Raw genomic sequence first — 23,171 nt, 5'->3', positions numbered from 1 at the left:
GAGAGCAACAGTAAACAATGCACAGAAATGCAACTTAATTACCTCGCAATTCTTAACATTCTACCAAAGCCACACAGAAAGCTTTGATGTTGGCAGTGGAGGCAGCAGCAGCAGCAGCATCTCTTCTCCTCTGTTCCTGGAGAAAGATCATTACTAAGAAATCTGCAGCCACAACAGCAGCTGAGCCAGAAAAGAGCAGCAGGTTTGATTTGTTGAGAAACCCTGAAGTGGTCAACTACCTGGGAAGGAAGCTTCCCTGGGGGCTACCAAGTCACGGGGTTTGGAGCCTAAAGGGAGCTCTGAGGAGGGGGACCCAAGAACAAGAACACTGTTAGGGGGAGGCTCAGTTGACCACCACTCCCCAAAGCTAGGTGGAGAAGTCTCCTTGGGAGCCTGGGACCTGCCAACCTCAGCACTGGCTTAGCCAGCACTGGGTGCTTTCTGGATGGCATCTGGGTTCCCCACCCCAAAACACACAGTGGTAACTCCTGGTCCAAAATGTCTCTGTTTCCGTTTTGCCTCTAAAGGGCATGCTCAGGGCTTGGGGATGTAAGCAAAAGACCCAGAGGAAGGTGGACACTTGATTCTGAGTCATAGTTCTTTTTTAAAGATGCTTCTGGGGCTGGGGAGATGGCTCAGTTGGTAGAGTGCTTGGCTGGCAAGCACAAGGCCCTGGGCTCGAACCCCAGCACCACAAAAAAATTATATATATATATATAAAGATGCCTCTGAAGAGAGAGGCTCAACAGGTGCCAGACCCAGGAACCCAGCCCCTGAAGATTTCTGAAGGGTTGAGCATTTTCTTTCCTGAACCTCCCCAGAATAGGTGACCCAGCTGCTCATGGATTTCCTTTCTCCTTGGGGCTTTCTCCTCTTGACTCTTTGCGAGCGGATGATCTTAGGAGCAGGGGCTTTGTCATGGTTGCTTGGTTAAGTGCGGTTGGTTAGTTAAGTGCAGTCCTGCCTAAAGACAGGGGGATGGACAAGATGATCTTGTGAGGTCCCAGGAGTCTGAGAAACAAGAATTGTGGTCCATGAGGTCCCCATATCCCAAGTTTGCTCAGATCTTCATCTTTTTATCTCTGCTTGTCTGATCCCCTACACAACCTCCTGGCTTTGTTTATGAGGGCTCAGGGTTTCGCCTGGTGATGGTGGCAGGGGCGGGGCGGGGGGTAGAGTCACAGAGGTCAAAGGACATCTTTGATTTCTGAAAGAAACAACCAATACACAGGTGCCCAGGCTGCCAGGAAGGGGCAGTGATGAGGACACCTGCAGCGTCAGCTGTGAAGGGTTCTTCCCTGCACAGGATGGGGATGCTGTGGTAGCTCCCTGGTGCCTCTGCTCTGGAGCAGAAAACACGCTGCAGTTACCCAGGACTAAAGGATTCACCACAGCCATTCCAGGAGTTCACCTGAAGCCAGTCTCCTCCTTCTTCCTGGGCAGGCCAAGTTGCCCATTTCCCAGATAAGGAACACTCAGGGAACATCAGAGGAGCAGTCTTGGTTTTTCTGTACTTCCTTTACTCCTGATTCCAGATTGTAATGGAGGAAGGTCACTAAGCCCTCCAAGGAGATACTGCTGAAAACTGAGGTGGCCTGTATGGGATGCTTATGTCTAGCAATGGGTGGGAGCTGGGAAGAGCAGGGACAGTCTAAGTACTGACGACGTCCATTTAGACTGCTGAGCTCTGGAGCCTCTGGTGTATTCTTTCTGGACAGAAGTTCATAAAAATCCTGCCTTATTTGGCAGGGCAAGTTCCAGAAATGAACAAAGTGAGTCCCCACCTTGTAACCCCTCATGGACCACCACCCTCTTACTCTCTAGCATGTTCCCCTCTATGTGACTTGCATAACTCTTATCCCCTTCTGAAAACTTCTGGCATATATATATATATATTTGTTGTTGTTGTTGTTGTTGTTGTTGTTGTTGAATGTCCAACTCCCCTTGTCACTAAAATATAAGTTCCCTGAGGGTTGGGGTCATGTCCACAATGTTGCCCCAGGGCCTGACCTGTGGTATGCTCTCCATAAACATGGGTTGAAAAAAAGGAACAAAATGTCCAGGTTGCTCCTATAAGAGCAGAAATAAGGCTCAGAACACCATCAGTCCTGACTTTCCCTTGTTACCTTCATCTTGGGGTGGGCTGGGCTTGTGTCAAATTCTTGACCTCAAGATATGAAGGAGGCTGAGGCTTAGGGCCAATGGGAGGGATCAAGGAAACACAGCTGGAGTCTGGAAGGTACTGAAAGCATGTCTAGAGCTCTCACTAGGTGGTACCAGGCATGGTTCTGAACCTTTGGCATGTATGAGCTCATTTCATCTTCACAGTGTAGGTTTTTGATCCTGCAAAGTCTGCTAACTTGTTATGTGACCTGGGACAGTCACTTTCCTTCCTGGGTGGGCTTATATTTTCATCTACAAAGTAGAAATTAGTGGACATTAGCATAGAGTGTATGCTGAATACAAACTCTGAGAGGTTAGGACTATGTATGGCTCACCATTTCATCCTCAATATTTAGTTGGGCACATGGTAGGACCTCAATAACTGTTGAAGAAATGAACAAAGTGACATTTTCTTTGTTTCTGTGGTGCTGGTGAAGGAACCCAGGATCTTGCACATATTAGGCAAGCACCCTACCACTGAGCTACACTCCCAGCCCAACAAAGTGACATTCTGTCTAGCTTCATTCCAGGACTCTGAAAGACCTCTTATCCTAAACTGACCATTGCTCTGCAGTAGGCAGGCCACTTTCCCATTTTCCTTGAATTCGGAAGGTCTTATCTGTTGTATCCAAGAGCTCCAGGGGACCTCAGACTTAGAACTAACCTGACATTATCCTGGCATATGGAAAGTGAGGTTCAGAGAGGGCTCAGCTCTAGAACATGAGGAACAGAGAACTGGCCAGAGCAGGCAGAGGACTCTGTGTCCTCCACCTCAGATGAGAGGCAGTGTCACAAAATGATCATGATCCCCTACATTGTACAGGATACAGATATTCCAAACAACCTTATGAGTTAGGCAGGACAGAATTGGCTATTCTCTTCATTTTACAGAAGTGACAACTGAGGCTTGGAAAGGGGGAGTCACTTGCCCAAAGTCAGGAAGTTATTTAATGGCCAGGTCTTAAAACCAAGACCCCTGGTTCTCAGAACCAGTGCAATTCAGTCATTGGTATAACTGAGGAGTTGGTCCAGGATTCCACACCATACCAAAATCTGTGGATGCTCTAGTCCCTTGTATAAATATAATGGCATGGTATTTGTATAACCTATTCACATCCTCCTGTATACTTTAAATCACCTCTAGATTACTTATAATACCTAATTCAATGTCAGTTCTATGTAAATAGCTGTTATATTCTATTGTTTGGGGAATAATGACAAGAAAAATAAGCCTGTACACGCTCAATACAGATGTAATTTTTTTTCCTGAATTTTTCCACCCTTCATTGAGCTTGCAGATGTTGAAGTCATGGATACCTGAGGCCAACCGAACTTCCTTCCTCCCCTCTTTCTCCCCTTGCTACCTCATGGGCTTCCTTGGAACTGTTACCAAAGCTCTGCTCCCACAGGCTGAGGAGGGAGCAGCTGAAGAGAAGACTCCAGCCCCTCTGAAGGGCACACTCTTCTGGCATTCCATGGTGGTGTGGGAAAAGTGGCAATCAGAGCATGATTTGAGATTTGGGGAGATGAGAAACTACTGGACATTTTTTTACACTTGAATATTTAAAGACACATTTTTATTATTTGTAAAATGCTGCTTAGAAATGGCCCTGGTGCTAATTTTTGCTGAAGACGTCAGATGTGTACACCTCTTCACTCCAGTTGTCTAATGGCCCAAGTGGTGTGTTTCTGCATTTGTTTGTCTCCTTGGTGTGCGCTCTCTTCAGTCCCTGGGAGCTGGAGGAGCCTGGTGTTACATAAGCACCTCATCAGAATAAACATCCAGCCAGACTCAGCTTCCTTTAGTCCTCCCACTGGGGAGGAGCATTTACCTCAGCCCCCATGTTTTCCCAGAGTGCAGAGAGAGATTTTGCTTCAGACAACTGCCCCCTTATTCCCAAGCAGGCTCCAGGGAGACACTGAATCCAAACTAGAGCTTATCTGGGCAGCTCATTCCTCCGCTGATAGAGGGGGAATCTGGGAATCTATTAACCTGTTCTCCAAGCCCTGTACCTCCACACAAACATTCTGACCTCCCTGAGATCATTTATTTAGTCATAGAAAACCTACTGTGTGCCAGTCCCTATGCCCAGGATACAAAGTGGAGGGAGCCAAGATTCCTTTCTTGAGAAAACTCAACGTAGAGCTGACTTTTCTAAGGTGACAGACGTGCAAAGAAATAACCAGAGTCAGCAAAGCTAGAACCGAACAGTGTTATTATTCTGGGAGAAAGGAATACTAGCTTTGACTGGGACAGTAATCGGCATTTGTACAAGGCCTAGAAGGACCTGTGGGCCTGAAGACGGCAAGGGAGCATACAGAGCCAAGCCACTTCTGCCTGGTCTCAGAGGTACCAGAGCCAGTTTTGGTCTGCCCAGACTCCCTCTCTTCTTTATTCTAAGAAGGAAACTGCAGGCTGGGATGTCCTGATGGCCCACGTATTTCTCAGTTTCGTCCTTTTTATAAAGACACAGTAATGTATCTACATGACAGGACTGATGTAAGAGCTGAATGAGATACTGCACTAAGTACACGAAAGAGTGCCTGGCAATCTGGGCACAGTGGTACCTATAATCCCAGCAACTCAGGAGGCTGAGGCAGGAGGATCTCAAGTTCGAGGCCAGCTTAGGTAACTTAATAAGTCCTGTCTCAAAATAAATGAAAAGGGCTGATGGTGTAGCTCAGTGGTAAAGTGCCCCTGGGTTCTAGCTCCAATACTGAAAAAAAAATTAAAAAGCTGGAGGGGAGTGTCTGGAAAAGCTTTGATCAACATGACAAAGTTGCATTATGATTTTTATTACTCCTATACCACTGTTGCTGGCAAGCTGCCAAGGATCCTAAGGAAAATGCCTCAGAGACTTAAAGACACTTTTGGTTCTATGAAAATTAAATTCTTCACTTTCTACCCAAATAAATCAGGGAAGGCCTCCCTACTCTTTCTGGACTATGAACTAAAAACTCCTTTAGAAGGGGCAGCCCTTTGGTCTGAGAGCTGTTTGGGCCACCCTTCCTTGGCATAGGTTACAATTCTGAGGATAGAAGTTGGAGCCAATAGGTGACCTGTTCTGCTCAGAGCTCAGTGCATAGAGCACTTTTAAGAACTCTTTGGAGGCAACTATCTATGACCACTTGAAAGAGTGAGCTAAGGCCCACATGCAACCCATAGGCTCTGAAGGCAATGTGGGTACTTAGTGATTATTGGTCACAATTCCAACAAATGCCTGGGATTTGAACCTGGTGGTCTCATGACCTGTGGAGGGCTGCATGAATCTCTCATTGAGTCATACCTTGTCCAGGTTTCCAGGACCCTCCACACATTTACCCAGTTGCCAAAAGCCTAGATCACCTCTATGTCCCCTCTCCCTCCCACCACCCCCCATTCCAAGCTTGTATTTTCTCCATCTAGGTATCTCACAGATTTATACATCTCTCCCTGTCTCCATAGTCACTACCTTCAGGTCATCATTCTGTCTTGCAATAGCTGCCTACAAAGACTCCCGGCCTCTTTTCTTCTTTTTTTTTTTTTTGCCTTGCTCCAATCCACTGTACATACTGAAACAGAAATGATCTTTCTGAAGCACAGATCTGGTCAAATCAATCCCCTGCTTAGAACTCTTTGATGTCCCACCAGCAGTCCCTTGGGATCATGGCCTTCAAGATTCTTCACAATCTCCACGTCCACCTTTCACCGCAGCCTTTGTCCCACATGACACACCTGCCAGATGGACAATTTTGCATTTCCCCTCACCAGCCAAGCTATCTCTGGCTACCAGGACTTGATTCATGAAGTTCCCTCTGCCTGGAGTTCTTCCACCCACTCCCTCATCACTTGGCTGAGTTCTCAGCCTCCAGGTATCAGCCCAGACCACCCTTGCCTCCAGGAGACTTCTTTGGTCCCATGAGGTTTTCTGAGGTGCCCGCTGGCTGCTCACGGTGTCTGCCTGTGCCTGATTACAGACAGCACTTAACGTATTGCAGCAAAGGTGGCTGCTTGAGAATTAGCTCTCTCTACTTCTCCAAAAGTGCATATCCCCAGCCTGAATAGTGCCTGACTACAGTGGGCAATAAGCATGTGCAGAATGAATGACTAAAGGACAAAGTTAAGAAACAACAGGCAAATGAATGACTGAGTTAAGATACATAAACTGAAAAAGCCTTGATTCATACAAAATAATACCTAACAGGAGGGCATCCCCCATGGTGGAATTTAAACACAGAATGCAGGCTGTAGAGACAGGATAGAGGTATGAAGAGGTTTGAGGGTTTATCCAGCAGGCACAGAGCAAGAGAGGAAGGGGTGGGGACTGGCAAAAAGGTAGGGGGGCATTTGCTTGGAGAGCCCCTTTCCACCCAGCTCCCTTGCACCCCATCTGCATAAATCCCAACTATCTGAGAACAGAGTCTTGTCAATAAGGGGACTTCTACTATTTCATAAACTTTCTTTAAATTAAAATCCAGGCATCACACACACATACACATATACCCCACAGACATCTTCGTTGCTGAAAAGTTGCTCCCTATAAAATAAAAGAAGCTGTTTAAATGTCTTCCTTCCAAGCTAGCCCCACAGAGCTGGAGCTGAGAATACATTAGCCTTTAATGAAGTGAGACTCTCATCTTGCAGGAGACACCTCATTTAGCGCAATTGTTTCAGAGCCATTACAGAAAGACAATTACAAGGAAGCGGGGAGAGTAATTGGAAATGCTGGCAGGAGTTGGGCGAAATGATAATAAATAAAAATATTCAACCTAATAAGCTTCCAGGAGGGGGTGGGATGAAGAAAATCAACATAATTAGAACTGAACCTTAGCAAGGAAAAACAGACAGCAGGGTGGCAAGTGCTCAACTCGTACAGGAAGAAAGAAGAAGTCACATGCCACCGACCATGATTTTGGGGAGCTGCAAGCTGCCAGCCCCCTCCCGGAAGCTGCTGGGAGGTGAAGGGGGTGCCCACAGCCCACAGCCTGTTAGGGGCACAAGGTGTGCTATTCCTGGTCACAGAAATCTGGGTGTGTGAAAAAGGCAGGCCCAGCCTGGCACTGCTGGGGGTCTTCCATATGCCAAAGGAGGCAGAGGGAGGAGCCTAGGCCCAAGTCTGATTTTGCCCTGTCAATCCTCAGAGGTGCAACCACAAGCAAGAGGCCCCCACTTTCCGGGCCTCCGTTTTCACATCTTGGCATGCACCCGGCTCATTCTGTCAGTCTGTCTTCCTCTCATGTTCACTCCTTATCGGATAGGTCCCGGCTTTGGTTCTGAAATTTCAACACAGGATCCTAGAAATTAAGCTCAGAAACCCAGCCTAAGCACCGGTGATAAAAGTCATTCCTGATCCATCTCTTCTTTCTCCAGAGAGTGCTGACCCTCCTGCTTGCTCTGGGTCCTGGCCATGCCCAGTGGGATCCAGCATAGTCCCTACAACACAGCTGCATTTGCTAAGAGGCCTGTCTCTTCCTAAAAGGATGTGAGTGCTGCAGCATTTGCAGAGGAAATGATATGAGACCTGGGATTCATTTCCAAATGACCCCATTGAGGAGGAGGATGCTGAGAGTTGCTGAAGCTGAGTAGCGCACACATGGAGTTCGTGACATACGGTTTATTTTGTTTTTTGAAATCTGTTTGAAAATTTGCATTAGGAAAATTCCTTGTGTGGTTGTTTTCTTTGTTTGTTTTTGGAAAAAAGGGAATGTAAGTAACCTGAGATCAGGGACCTCAAATTTGTCACCCTAGAACCTAGCTGGAACCTGGTACACAGCTGGCAACAAACTCGTTCATTTGCTACATGATGTGGTTCTCTAGTAAAGTCATCAAGGATACTGTTTGGAAGTAAACAATGGAGGATTCAACCAAAATCAGATTAAAAAATTTCAGAAGATTCTCTGCTAGTCTTAATTCAAGTCAGTCTCATTCCAACCACACTTATCTGTGAGTGCCTGCTATGTGCCAGGCACCAGAGATTCACAGGGGAGTATGATCCCAAAGTTCCTTTCCTTAAGGAATTTGCCATCTAATAAGATTCAAGTTGTAAAACTTCAGAGACACGAGGTGTGGCCACTCCAGGAGGAATTTGTCAGCCACACTAGAAAATATGTACTGGTCTCATCACTTACAGCGTGGCCCAGTGGCCTAAGTTCATGGTTCTCAGATGTTTTTACAACTCAGTTAGTAACAAATTTTAATATACCCACAAGGTATACACAGGCAAATAGACACATATGTGTGTAAATGGATATGGATGCACATACACATATATTATTAGATACATTGAATAGGATGTGTCTTATAGAATACGTTCAAGAGAAGTCTGAACAGGATGAGATTTTTAAAAATACATATAAATAAAGTTGAATTATTTTCGTATTCCAATAGCCCTTTTTGCTTACTGAGTTTTGGAGACTTTGCATGTAGAGTATTAGTATCCTGGGACCTGACAGACCTGCCATGAAGAAGTAATTCCAATCGCTCAGTATACAAGTGAATTCAACACCTGTTTTTCTTCTGTTGGCCACAGCATCCAGTTTCCAGCAACTGGTGACAAATGTCCCCCTAGGTCTTTTAGAATCTGGGGACAGAAAACTCAAAGCTGAGGATGAGAGAAGAACCTAGATGCCTCCCTCTCAAATAAACTAGGAGTAGCCCTCCTGTTAATTCAGCATACATGTGTCATCCATCAGAACGTACCAGGTGCCACCCAGGTGGAGAGAGGGCAATGGAGGCACCAGCCATGGACCCTGAACCAACCCAGCTCAGTGGAAACAACAAAGCCTGGGATACAGGTGACAGAGGTCATTGCCAGCAGGTTCAAGCCAGGGGCTGTGGGAGGGAAACACTGCTCTCCCCCAAAGATCTGGAGGACTTTATGGAGGAGGTATCACGGGAGGTAGTGAGGATGCACAAGATTTGGCCATGCAGAAAGACTTCAGGAAAAGGAAATGTCCTTTGCAAAGGTACAGGGCAAAATATTAAGAGTCACTCTCCTGTGCCTATCCTGCCTCATATCCTGAGGCTGGGCAGGAAAGAGTGAGCACTTACTTAATAGAATAGCAGACAAAAGAGGCAGGGGAGGGCTCTTAAAATTAATACTGAGGAAACTAGAGACAGGGGCTGCTCTCCTGACAGCCAAATATGCCAGTGGTGAAGGAGGCTGCTGAAGTCATCCAACAAAGCAAGCATTTATTAAGTGCCAAAGGCTAACGAGAAAGGAAGGCATTCTAATAACTGAGCAAGCTCACCACTACTGGGGAGGGACAGAGGGTGATGTGCCTTCTCTGCAGGAGGGACAGAAGAGATGATGCCAGGCCCATGCTGGCCCTAGTATTCTGTGCTTTTGCCTCTGGAACCCTTTCCTGAAGCTACGGCATCACTAGGAAAGACATAATCACAGGATACCCAGTGTGCACTGGGCACTCAAGGAAAATAAACCCTGGCCCAGACTTTCTCATCACCTGGACACTGAGTTCTAACCAGCTAAATGAGGGGATGGAGAGCATTCTAGGAAGAGAGACCCTCAAGTATGTAAGTGGAGAAGCACAAAAGGGTGCAGAAGCCCAAAATCCTGTTGGGTAAGGCAGATGGTCCTGGGATCCAACAATTCCAAAGAAAGCAGGAACTATCATGGTCCTGGGAGGAGATAAGAGGCCCTGGGACAGGGCAGGTAGGTGGTGACTCTCAGGCTGACCCAGCTATACCCAGCAGTGTGTACTACACACAGTCAGTGCTTAATAAATGTGTTTTGATTGTAGATTGTCATTTTTCAGAAATAAGGCCTGGGATAAGCAATTCCTTCTTATAAAACCCAAGGCAGTACCACATGTTGAGACACATTTTTTTTTTTTTTTTTTTTTTTTGCAGTGCTGGGGATCGAACCCAGGGCTTTGTGTTTGCAAGGCAAACACTCTACTGACTGAGCTATCTCCCCAGCCCGAGACACAATTTTAAAGTCTTTTGATGAGAGAGGGAAGGAAAGGAGAGGAAAGAGAGAAGGGAGAGCTGAAAAGGAGTGGCCCACCCTCACCTCCACCACCCCCAGTACCCTGGACCAAAGCCCATGGTCTAAGAGGGGAAGGGGGTCGGGAACATGGAAAAGACAGAAAAATTCATATGGATGTACTGCATCTCTAACCCAAGCATGCCTATCATTGCCCTTAACTTCTCAACAATCCTGAGATGAGATTATTATCACTCTTTAACAGAAGGGGAAACTAAGGCTAAGACAGGGTCATATTTGGTGAGAGGGGGAAGTGAGAGAGAAGGGATTTGAGCTTGGATTCATTGCTCCTCCACTGACTCTTCCTTCAGAAGCAGGCAAAGCTGGGGAAGGGGAAGGTGGCACAGGTGCCAACAGGAAGTGCCTAACCCAGGTCCTGTGTACCCTTCCAGATGTCTGTAGATGAAATCCCAGGGACTGATGGGGACCTAGCTGCCAGGGTGTGGGTGCTCCAGGGTCCAGTCAGGAGATGGAAGCTTCCCTCTAGGACTTTGAAGGTTCTGTGTTAAGGGCAGATCAGAAGGATCTTTAGTAAGTTCACAGCAGTCTGCTGTTCCCCTTCCCACCCCAGTTCCCGCTTCAGCCTGGAAAAGCAACAGTCACACCAACAGCCCTCTGAGACTGTCCAGGCCTTAATATTGTGCCCCTTCCAGGAGCTAGGAGACCCAGGTTCTAGCGAGACCTCCACTAATTCTGCACTCTGAGTCATCTCCTCTTCTGAGTTGCAATTTCCCCCATTGGGTACTGAGAACTTTAGTGATCTCTAGGGTACCTTCAGCAACCCACAAGCCTCTTCATTCTCCAGACTTCTTTTCCTTTTTCTCCCTGCCTCAGCCCCCAAAACCCAGGGTTTTTTTTTTTTTTTTTTTTTTCCTCTGCTGAGTTGGTTGCAGGGCAAGCCTAGCCATCATCCTAGCTGCCAGGATCCTAGGCTAAGCCATCCTAAGAGAAGGCAGGCTCTGAACAATCCAGTCGGGAATGGAGATAAAGGGTTCTGGTGAGGCAGAAAGGATCCTGATTCAAGGTCAATCCCTAATATGTCATGAGAGAGAGAGAGAGAGAGAGAGAGAGAGAGAGAGACATCCCCAGGGGAATAGAAAGTACAAAGTCTCTGGAGTCATGCAGACCTAGGTCCAAATATCACCTGCTCCACTTTCTAGCTGTGGACCCATGAGCACTTGGCTTTGCCTCTCTGAACTCCGGATCCTTAATTAGTCCTGTTCTGTCTTGGAGGACTGGTGGGAGGGTTACAACAGATATTTCACTTGCAGTATATGTCATACAGAGAAATTATTTTTAATCCATCCCTCCTAAATAGCATAATAGTAGAACTCCTAAAGTACTTGACAGTCACGTAAACTACATGGTATAAGGGATAAAAAGCTGCCACCCATGCTCAGTCAGTCATCAAGGCTGAACAGTTTCCTGATGGAAAGATCTCACCTTCCAGCAGTGAAGGGCTCCCCAAGGGAGAGATTCAGGGGTCATTTAAGTGCGATACACTTTCAGCTTTTTAAATTGGGTTTAAAGTTATAAAACATTGACAGTGAAATCCTCCTGCCTCTGCTGGTACTTGGCCCCAGGTGGGGATCAGGGGCATTGATGAAACAAATTTACCCAACCTCTCCCATAAGTCCAGGTAGTCCAGATATCGTCCCCCACCCCTCCTCAGGGTCTCCTACACCAGAAAGTGGCTCCTTACAAGTCTTAGCCTAGAGGTGGAATTGCCTTGTGGGCCAATCCCACAGGCACCCACCCTCCCTGAGACACCCACTCCAACCTAGCCTAATTCGGTCCTAAGTATTCCTAAGGTGCCTTCCAATTTCCCTCTGTAATAAATGGCACAGAATGCAAATGGAGGTGGATGTGGGACACAGATGTTTGCACTAATTTAATTGAGGGAACACCTTGGATTAAACACTTTGCAAAACACTCACAAATAGGTTCAGTGCATTCGGTAATGAAAAGCCTCCCAGCCCCCTGGCACTTTGCTGAGGCTGCCTGGGGCTGGGAGTGGGAGGGGAGCGGGGGGCTGAGAGCAGGCAGGAGATGCCTGGAACCAAAGGAGAAGGCCAGGAAGGTAGGCCCCTAGGAGGGCTTCTAGCAGATCCTCCACCAGCTGGAGCCCACCCTGCCAAGAGATAGAATCTGGAGGGCCAGGGATGAGGTAGGCAGCATCTGCCTCCCCGGGTGGGCAGCTGCTCACCTCTAGGGGTCAGCAACTGGCAGATGCTCCCCAGCCACAGGACAGAGGTACAACCTGGAGGCTTCTATTTGGCTAGCTGAGGCCAGTCACCCACCTATATGGGACCAGAGTCCCTAGTACCTGCCCTGGCAGTGTACCCTGTGGTGAGGGAGTCAGGCATTAATAGTCCCAGGCATTTAGCAGCGATCAATGCCTTTGGGAAGGTATATTTGGCAACCTGGGAGCCTGGACACAGGGCAGCAGCTCAGCATGAGAGGTCAAAAGACCAGAAGAGAAAAAGGGAAAGGTATTCCTAGCATAGGGAACAGCATTATGCAAAGATAATACTGCTTGGAAGCCCAGGCAATGGATGAGACTCATGCCCACTCAAGGGAGGGACAATGGCATAAATGAAGATGGGCCAGCTTGCCCAGACTCCTCCTCCCACCCCAGTGATAGTCAAGCAGAGAAGGGGAGAGGGCAGGGATCTCTGGGGTGAGGCTCCGTCCCTAAAAGTTTCCACAGTTGGGCGATTCTAGAATCAGTTCCTATGATGATTGCTCTGTAAGTCTCAGAGTTCAAATCAGGCCTGGATGATTTTATATTCCTGAAAACAGAATCCCTAATTTTCAAACACAATGATCACTTCAAGTGTAATAACCATTATAATAATAACCTCTTATACTTGTGCAGTGCTTTATAGTTTATAAAACACTTTCACATATCTCTTATAATCCTCCACCATAACCCTTCCAGAAAGATAGAACAGGGAGTATGATTTTCTTGCTTTCAAGTTGAGAAAATTAAATCCCGACGTCTCCGCTGAGTACACACCAAAACCAAGGCTCAAACCCAGCCTGCTCGACACCAAAATACACACTTGTTCAACCTTCTGCTGGGGCATTTCATGAGTATTTGTTGAGCACCTATGGTATACCTAGAGAAAAGCACCATTGGAATATTGGGATGATCCTATGCCTAGATGTGAAGACAGCCCACAGAAAGACATCCATGGACCAAAGGACAACAAATGGAGCACTAAAACTCATGAACCATGAAAGACACAAAGCCACTGAACTAAAAAAAAAACAAAAACAAAAACAAAAAAACAAACCTGCCTCCCTCACCCCACATGAAGACTGAGCCATTTCTCCTGGTCTACCCTCTTCCCAGCATGGAACTCAGACTCACCTCCATTCCTGGCATCCCCCTGCCGTCAACTGTCTGGAACACGCCAGAACCAGTAGCTGGAGGGTACCCTTGAGTCCTGTGCGTCCCTCTGGCCCCAGCACACACCCACAGACACACACAGGCAGCCCAGCACAAGGGTGAGTCTTGAAGTCATGGTGAGTGAGGGAGTTCACCTTCTAGGGTGGCTGGGGATCCAGCCAGAATGGACTAGTGGAGGAGTGGGTGGGTGAGGTGGGGAAGCAAAATCAGGAGCTTTCACCTTCCTATGGGTAGATCCTCTCAGCCCCCACAGGCCCCGTTACAGAGGAAGAATGCTTCACCCTCTGATGAGGACCGATGACCCTCAGTTTCCTCTGCTAAAATAATATCCACCTCACAGGGTCCACATGAACAGGTGTGAAATGAGATACCGGTACACCAGGTGCAAGGCCAGCATACAGAAGGGGACGTCCAAAGTAAATATCTTTCTACCTGGGAAGTAAAGGTGATGGGGTGACAAGTGACCCTGCATGGCCTCAATAGGAACCAGTTGCTGGACCCCTACCACGGTCCATTCCAAGGTGGGAGTCTCACTGGAGAGCATCCCCCCATTGCTACACCCTCTTCTCCTGGGCCCATCCACCCATCCTTTCGCTTAACCAACCTTGCAGATACCTACTACAGTACCTGACAGAGCCAGCCATGATTCTGGGCACTGGGATTAAGAAAAGAAAGACTTTCAGTCCTTAGCTTGGACACCTGTTTGAAGTCCTGTGATGGTCGACAGAAGAAAGAAATACAGATAGCATGTGGGGTTGGAGAGGCAGGAAGTCCTGAAAGGAGGTAGCCACAGAGGAGATATTACAGGAGGAGCAGGGGCTACCCAGACCAAGGATATTCTAGGTAGAGAAGAAGCACATGCAAAGTCACCAAGGCATAAAAGTATACAGAAGGCTGGAGATGTAGCTCAGAGGATGTAGTTTTAGCCCAGTACCACACACACACAGACACAAAGTTTACAGAGTTAACATGGGAAATTGCATAATCCAGCCAACCCACTTGGGTCTCAGGTGTAGGAGTGTGACTATGTGTCTGAGTGTCTGTATGGACAGGGAGGAAGGAGCAGACAGGGGTAGAGAAGTAGCAAAGGAAGCTGGAATAAAATATCAGGGTTGGACTGTGCAGCCCATGGTCAGGTGGGCCAAGGAAGTTGACCTTCAGCCTGTCAATAGTATAGAGACACTGGGGGTGTTACAGCATGGGAGTGACATGGTCACATAAAGTAGTCCTGCCTTATCTGCAGGAAATAGATTCCAAGAGGATGCCTGAAGTCTCGAACAGTACCAAACTCTGTATATAGATAGATAGATAGATAGATAGATAGATATAGATATATGTTTTTTTTCCTATACATATATGCCTAGGTTAAAGTTTAATTTATAAATTAGGCACAGTAAGAGATTAATAATAACTAATGATAAAATAGAACAATTATAATTTTAATTACAGTATGTTTCCATATACTATAGTAAGTTATTTGAAACTTAAGAATTGTTTATTTCTAGAATTTTCAATTTAGCAGTTTTGGACTATGGTTGGCTATGAAATCACAAAAAACCAAGTTGTGGATAAGACAGGGACTACTACATACACAGCATTAATTGAGCTCCAGCTGTTGCAGGCACAGCACTGGGCCCCTCTGCATGTAGGAGGCTACTTGGCTAGCTCTGATGACAAATGAATCTGAGTTTCCCCTTTGATTTGTGCAATTAATTACCCCTGGAGAACTGGCCAATTTTGGAGCAATTTTTCCTTTCTGAAGAGCCAGACTGGCTGGCTAACTTTGAAGGCAAGGGTAAGGTCCCACCACTACCACCCCCACCCCCCACAGCCAGGGCTGCTGAGAATAGTGCTTGGAAATTCTTTGTAATCATCTTCCAACCCTCACAGCTCTCTCTGAGGATTTGGAAAGAACTTGAGAAACTGACGAAGGTTCCAGAAGCCAGGGAGGAAGAGAAAAGTGGGAAATCCCTTCCACTGGACAAAGATTTGTGACCAACCGTCAGCATTTCCACGGACAGGGGAAAAGTGAGTAGGGTGGGTGGCCAGTGCCCTGCTCCAAGCAGTTCACAGCAGGACAGCTTCTCCCTCCTTTTCTGTCGCTTCCCTCCCCTCCCCCCACTCATCTTCTGAGCCCCTCTCCAGAAAGGTTTATGGAGAAGGCTCCAAATAGCCCCCTCTCCTGCAGGCATAGTCACACCAACTGAAAGGAGATTTAATTAGCAAAATCTCGTTAGGCAAACGAAATTATCCGTAAGACAATACTCTTCTGGACAGGGGGTATGATTAAACAAAGCCATTAATTGAGAGAGTCGCTTTGGCAGCTCCCAGGATGCGTTCATCTCCGGGCAGGCTCCACTCTGCCTCCTTGGGCCAGGGGAACAGCCTCTTGGCCTCCTCCCCTGCCTGGCCCACCTCCTCCCCACTTCAGCTCCACTCTTCCGGGGCCCCTCCAGTTAAGGCTGCAGACCTCGGCATCTCATCAGCGGCCTCTTCGCTGCCAGATTCCCGCTAAAGTGCCTTGATTGCATAATGTCTATTTGCATAATGTAAATTGCAATCTCCTAGCTCGGGAGGCAGGAATCACAGAACAGCCATTATTTTTTACCACTCCACAAAAAATTCTACATTTAGAAAGCAGATTTGCAGCTCAGAAAGCCGTATAAATCTGAATCCGCCAGAAACACCATTAAATCACACCAATTAAGCTGGACCCACGAAGAGCCCCTGTCACCGCTCTCTGTACACTCAAGGACTCCCAGCCCAGACAGAGGCTATGAGACATTGGAGGCTGTGGCAGAAGGGCTGGAGGCAGATGCTAGAATAGACAGGGAATTCTATCTTAGAAATCTGAGCATATTCCCCCAAAAGCACAGGCTCCTAACTAGACTGGTGGCGCAAGGAGAAAGAGGAGGGTGTAACTGGCCTATTTTTTTCTAGGGTCTTGCCTGATTTCTTTAGGACACATTGTCCAACTGTCTGTAGATTTCTAATTTACTGAGTGGGAGAGAGTACATAAAGGTAAAACCTGCACCTTTCAGCAAAAATGATGGGAGGTCCAATGTATTGCATATGGGGATTTAAACCTCTACTCTTTTAGCAGCTCCTTAATGAACTTTTTTCTCCTCTTCCAAGTACCCTTCAGTCATGCTAAAGAAAAAAAAGAAGAAAAATCCTGCTTAGACTAGGTTAGGCTTACTGGATTCTGAGTTCCTTTTAAGAGCTGTTCCTAGGAGCCACTGGGGAGACCTCTGGAAAGTTGGTATTTCCTTGGACAACTACCTAAGACTCCAGCTTCTCCCAGCCAGTACACCTGGCTATACCTTTGCCCCTTTATTGCTCATTCAATATTCATTTGTCAAAGGGCAAGATGCTAATGTGTATTATTAAAATATCAATAGTTTATGAGGGAACTTTTATGGAGAGCACAGTTAAAGGCAAGATTCTTGACCATCTCTATCAGAAAATGAAAAGAAATAACCTTTCTTTCTAATTCCATTTTTTATTTATTTCCTGGATGAATGAATGGTTGAACCATTATTGAGTACCTACTATGTGCCAAGAATGACTCACATGCTGGATTTCATTGAGTCCCTACAGCAGTCCTGAGATGTATATACAATCTCATTTCTCTTCTAGAGATGAAGAATCTGGAGACCAACGCAATGTGCTCAAAATCACATGAGAATGGGATTCAAACCCAAGCTTTGGACATCATACCCAATATTTCCCTGAAAGCTGGAGCCTTGAAAATCTAAATGACCTTCATGTTTTTATCTGTTTCCTTCACCTGCCCAAATTAAACATTAGTTTCCTGACCTAAGTTTCATGAAAGGCAAAAGAACAGGAAATGATTCCATACTTTCATTTCCATAAAGTGGGCCTACTTTAGATGTTTCTAAGCAAATTCCCAGAATCTCATCTGCACATCTAGAATCTGAGAACTGAGGTGACATTGAGTTTGTTGCCATCAGACATACCTTTTTTTTTTTTTTTGCATCAGGGATTGAACTCAGGGCCCTTAGCCCCTGAGACTCTTACTCAATTGTCTAGGTCTTACTCAATTGTTTAGGGCTTTGCTAAGTTGCTGAGGCTTGCTTTGAACTTGCCATCCTCCTGCCTAAGCCTCCAGAACTGCTAGGGTCATAAGCATGTGCCACCACACCCCGCTAGACATCCCCATTTACAGGAGAGTAAACGGAGACTCCTTTTCAAAAATTTGTTTTTTAAATTTAGTTATTTTTATTTTTATTAACATATTAATTGTACATATAAATGAAGCTCAGGGTGACATTTCAATCCACACATACAGCGTGGATAAAATAATGAATGGTTCAAGTCTTGAGAATAGAGTTCTAAGTTGAATTTCAACTCTGCTACAAACTCACTGCTGTTTCCTAGGGTGTTTCTCTTGTTCTCTGAGCCTCTCTTTGTTTGTGTAATACAGAATAATAACAGGATCCCACAAAGTAGGATCCAATGAGAAAATGCAGCCCAAGAATTTAGTATCCAGCCTCTCATGTAGTAAGTGCCCAGGAAGTGCTGGCTCCTAATGTTAATATTAAGCTCATGTGGAAGAACCCAAGACTCTCCTTCCAAACCTCAGCACCTTTTAATCCAATCCAAGTCCCCTATCCCTCTCTTCCCTGTCCCTTCCCTCTGGCATTAGCCATTCTCAGATCTCAGCCCCCTGGGTAGATGGACTGGCTCTGTTTCCACTCTTTGACCTCTTTGGTTTTGTTTATATCTCCTTAAATCACAAGGCAGCCAGAGCAAATTCTTTTCCAAAATTTAGCTGCATCTGCATCAGAAGCAGGGACAAAGAAAGGGAGCTTGGTTCTGTATGGGCACAGTCTCCCCAGGTCAGAGGGTGTGGTAGAGCAAAAGGAAGAGAAACACAAGGCTTGAGGGGCCAGGAAGCAAAGGAAACCAAAGAATTTCCCTTGCTCAACAAACCCCGTGTAGCTTTTTCAACCCTGATCTGTGGTTGAAACCCACCCCAGCTTTAAAGGCCATGGCAATGGAGATGTGGGGAGTCTGGATGCAAACCGAGGGTCAAGATTTGCAGAGTCCCGGGTTACAGGTCTAAGACCCCTCCCGACCTGACTCTTCAAACTGTGGGTTGCAAACCAGATGTGCTCTTGCTATGATGGACTGGCAGGAAGAAATTTCTATGCACTTCAGGGCCTCCCAGCCTTACCACACCCCAACCCTGAAAGGAAGCCTAGCTTGACTGAGGGGCCCTTTAAACTCAGACATGCACAATCAAGAGGCAGTTTGATTATCTAAAGCAGAGATCCTTTTGTGGTGCTGGGGATTATGCATGCTAAGCTACATCCCCAGTACATTTTATTTTTTATTTTGAGACAGGGTCTTCCTAAGTTGCCTAGGCTAGCCTCAAATTTCCTATCCTGCATCAACCTCCCGAGTAGCTAGAATTACAGGCATGTGCCATCATGCCCAGCTTTAGCCTATCATGGTACAAGAGGGAGCATATCACTCTGCGGGAAGGGTCCTTTTACTTTTACTGGGAAATAGATGAGGCAAGTTGTACCAGACTGTTAGCAGATATTTGACAAATACTAGTTGTAGTAGACTCTGGTCTCCAAAGATGACTGGAACACGTAGTCGGTCCTCAGTATCCATGGGTTCCATATCCAGGAATTCAACCAATCATGGATTGAAAATATTTGGGAGAAAAATTGCTTCTGTACTGAACATGTAGTTTTATGCCTTGTCATCTTGCCCTAAACAATTCAGCCTAACAACTATTTGCATTGCATTAGTTCTTAGAAGTAATCTAGAGATGATTTAAAGTTATTCGGGAAGATATGCTCAGGTTAAACACAAATACTACACCTGCTATTTTACGTAAGGACTTGAGCATCCACAGATTTTGGTATCAATGGGGGTTCCTGGAACCAATTCCCCACAGATATGGAGGAACTACTAAATATATATCCTATCCCTCTTGCCCTTTTCAGTGTGATGTTGATGCTCCTTTGAGAGGTGGTAGAGGGCTTATGTTCCTTCTCTTTATTTATATATTTTTAGTTATAGATAGGCATAATTTTTGTTTTATTTTTTATGCGATGCTGAGGATCAAACCCAGTGCCTCACACATGCTAGGCAAGTGCTCTACCACTGAGCCATCTCCCCAGCCCTTCCTTCTCTTAAACTTAGATGACCTTTGCATCCAATCAGAGGATGGAGAGGATGCAGTGTGGGTGGTGCTGTTTGACTTCAGGGGTTAGGTTATAAAAGGCAAAACAATTTCCACCTGGCTTCTGCTCTTTCTCAGGAGACTTCCCTTTGAAATCAGGCAACCATGCTGTCAGGAAGCCCAGGCCACATGGAGAGGTCACATGAGTCTGGCCTACAGCTAAGGCCTTAGCCAATGGCTGGCGTCAAAGCTCAGAACAATGATGATGAGTCATGAGTGTTTGGATGCTTCCAGAACTCAGCTGAAATCCCAGACCCAGTGGAACAGAAATGAGCTGTCCCCACCAGGTCCTAACATTCCCCACTCAGAATAAACATCGTTCAGCTACTGTGTATACCAGGATGGTTTGTTACATGGCCTAGTAACTATGACACCACTGGAATTGAATTGGAATGTTTGCTATTTCCCACTCAAACCCAGTCCTCATTGGCCTTCTCTAAAACTACAGCCTTTGAAACAATTCCCTCCTCACCTGGTGCCCCTCACTCTCTGCATGCCTCCTCTCTTCTTTTTCCCCTTCTAAAAGTCAGCATCCGCAACACCCAAGGTGGCTTTGGCAAGTCACTGCCTGAAAAATCATTTGAATCCTCCCCAATTCAGAGTCCTGAAGAAACCTGTTTTTCCTGGTTCCTCACTGCAGATCCAAGAGTCTCCACGGGCAGGAGCTTTCTCTGGGTATGGATGACCCAGTGCTGATGTGCCCAGCTGCCCTCCAAGACAGGGAGGGAAAGTACAGACCAATCCCCCTCCCCCCACTCTCAGCTCCCATTAAGGTTCACGCTCAGCTTGCTCCTCATACTTGACTTGACTTATGAGGTCCCTCTAACCTCCGGTGCGAGGAGACATCGATTCTCACAAAGGTCGTTATCTTCTACTCTGGCTCCCCCACCCACCCTCAGCTCCATCTCTAGGCAGGCTTTCCTGGAACAGGATGGAGGGAGGCACCCTTCCCCACCCCCTCAGCCCTGGGAGTGGACCACTCCAGAGCCTGGGCTGCAGAGGAGGTGCCTTGGGAGCCCAGGCCCGTCAATCACAGAGGCGACCAGCACTGAATCGCAGGCCATTAGGCGGGAGGCCGGCGCCCTGCTCACTCACCAGGCAGTCATCGGCAGGATGTTAGCCGATCACAGGGCGGCCATTCTTATGATTTATTCAAATACTCATTACAGTCAATCTATTTTTACACAGAGGTGAAGATGTGCGCTGATAACGGTTAATCATTTATAATTCCATGGACTGGTTGGAAGCCAATGCACTATCAAAGTCACAGCAGCAGCAGCAGCAGCAGCAGCAGCTCAGTCTCAGGTAGTCCTGGATGCAGGGTGGAAGAGCCACGCCTGCCCTGGACATCCCAGTTATGCAACTAATGGTCACCAAGTGGCAACAAGGTTGAGGGTGCATTGTGCACACAAAGAGGGAATCCCAGACTTTACCTTCCTAGAGCTCACAGCCTCACTGGAAAGAACACAGTAAAGTGCTGTCCAGAGGAGTGAGCAGTGGTGAATGCAGCAGACTCTCAGAAGAGGAAAAATCCCTTCTAGCTGGGTTCCAAAAGGGACTCTACTGAGAAGGCTGGAATGTGGCCAGGTCCTACAGGTGAGCAAATTCTGGCCAAGGGGGGCCTATAAGCCTGAGGTGGAGCTCTTATTGGAAGATGAAAGGGAAGTGCTCCTTTATCCTCCTTTGCACCTCCCCAGAAATAACCAGATGCAAAAGCAAGTCTGGGCTATGAACTTGGCCCAGTTTGGAGACTGATGCTGCCGCTTCTTCCATTCGTTGACCCAGCAAACTTAGCCCACAGGCAGTAGTGGCTGAGGTTTGGCTCGGCCTTGAAAAAACTCAAGAACTTCCTTCTCCAGCTCTCATGACACACGTAACACATCAAGTCCACCTTAATGCCCAATCAATACAGTCTAATTAAATAGCATGTCATATTACAGGGCTTCTTTGTCACATTCAGACATAATCTAATTAGAACTCCACTGTATTTTATATTCTGACTAGCTCATTGTTGAGTGTTTCTCTTGCACAATGCACAGCTGTTAAAGATCAGGTTCAGGGCTGGTCTTGAACCCATAACCTTATTGAGTCAGCATGGAAAATGCCAATCAAAGTTACTTACAGTTCACAGCCCCTTTTCTAGTGAGCGGCATGGAGGACAGAAAGCCTTAGGGTCCTGCTCCAGACTTCACCTGCCAATAAAAGAAAACATCTTTATAGACTGTATGAGATTCTGCTGGGGGTGAAAGCCAGGGTGGGGTGGGGTTGACCCAGAGGTGGATCTTCTCAAGAGCAAATCTGGAGCTGGCAGCTCTGCCCACAGGGCTGAGTGGGGAAGTTTCCTGGCAAAAGACTCTTGGTGCAAAAAGATTATTGTTTCAAGAGCTAACCAAGATAGAGAGACAGAATCATACCCTCCTCTTTGTGCTGAGTGCCTCAATTTCTTTTGCGTTTCTTTCCTTGCCTTAAAGGAATCCCAGAGAAAAGAGGGTTCAGAGCTGTTGAGTAACCCCAAGCAGTCTGAGGCAATAGTCATCTACTGGAGCCTCTCAATTGATTAAAGACCCTATGCAGGGGGACAGAGCTGAGGGGTCCCTTGAAAGCTCAAAACCTAGACAGGGAACACTGCACAAAGCAAACAAACGGCAAAACTGACCTTGTTGTTTATGGCAGGAAAATGAAAGTCTTGTTGCAGGAGGATCTTTCAGATGAAATGGAGAGTCTAGGTGGGTGGGAAGGCAAATATGCATGGTGAAGAATTATGGGAACAAGATAGAAAAATCAAAACTCTGACTACTTTTAATTCTCTTCCTGGGATAAAACATTTTTTTAAAAAAAGCACATATTTATCAGGTATCTATTCCATGATCTACACTTGCTATGTTAGTAGGAATAAAGTTCATGAGTCCTATTAGAAAAACATCACCATCACATCACTGGGGAAATAAGATTGCCCATTCAACACCAATCAGACATGACTATATAAAAAGTTGTGCTAGGCAGGATGCACTGGCATAGGCCTATAATCCCAGTGACTCGGGAGATTAAGGCAGGAGGATTGCAAGTTCAAGGTCAGCCTCAGCAATTTAGACCCTCAGAATTTAGTGAGACCATGTCTCAAAGTAAAAAATTAAAAAGGACAGAGGGTGTAGCTCAGTGGTAATGCATCCCTGTCTTAGCTCCCCTTTCCCAAAAAATAAAATATAAAATTAAAAAAAATAAAAACTGCTAAACTGTATGATAGAGACAATTGTTCTCTTTCCATAGAGAAAAGAAGTTGGTGGGAATTGAAGCCATCAAGAGAATTTTCACAGGGAGGTAGAATTTAAGTGGGACCTTGGAAGACTGGATAGGCAAGACTTGGCTGGAGGAAGAGAGGCAGATG

The 23,171-nt window shown here is 46.4% G+C and overlaps 1 protein-coding gene across 5 annotated transcripts in view; it reads right to left on the bottom strand.

The window, feature by feature from the left end:
- Pknox2 (PBX/knotted 1 homeobox 2) overlaps nucleotides 1-23,171 on the bottom strand; it is a 268,028-nt gene that overhangs the window by 173,442 nt on the left and 71,415 nt on the right. For 3 of the 5 annotated variants that reach the window (XM_047518383.1, XM_047518386.1, XM_047518385.1), the window contains exon 2: nucleotides 21,909-21,978. The gene's annotated coding sequence lies outside the window, so the exon portion shown is untranslated. Of the gene's footprint in view, nucleotides 1-21,908; nucleotides 21,979-22,442; nucleotides 22,509-23,171 lie in introns of all 5 variants that reach the window. The other 2 variants (XM_047518387.1, XM_047518384.1) reach the window with 1 other exon arrangement.

The sequence above is a fragment of the Sciurus carolinensis genome, chromosome 11 (genome assembly GCF_902686445.1).
Source record: "Sciurus carolinensis chromosome 11, mSciCar1.2, whole genome shotgun sequence".
Lineage (NCBI taxonomy): Eukaryota > Metazoa > Chordata > Mammalia > Rodentia > Sciuridae > Sciurus > Sciurus carolinensis.
Note: the sequence above shows the minus strand (reverse complement) of the source record. Positions and strands in the feature narration are given on the sequence as shown.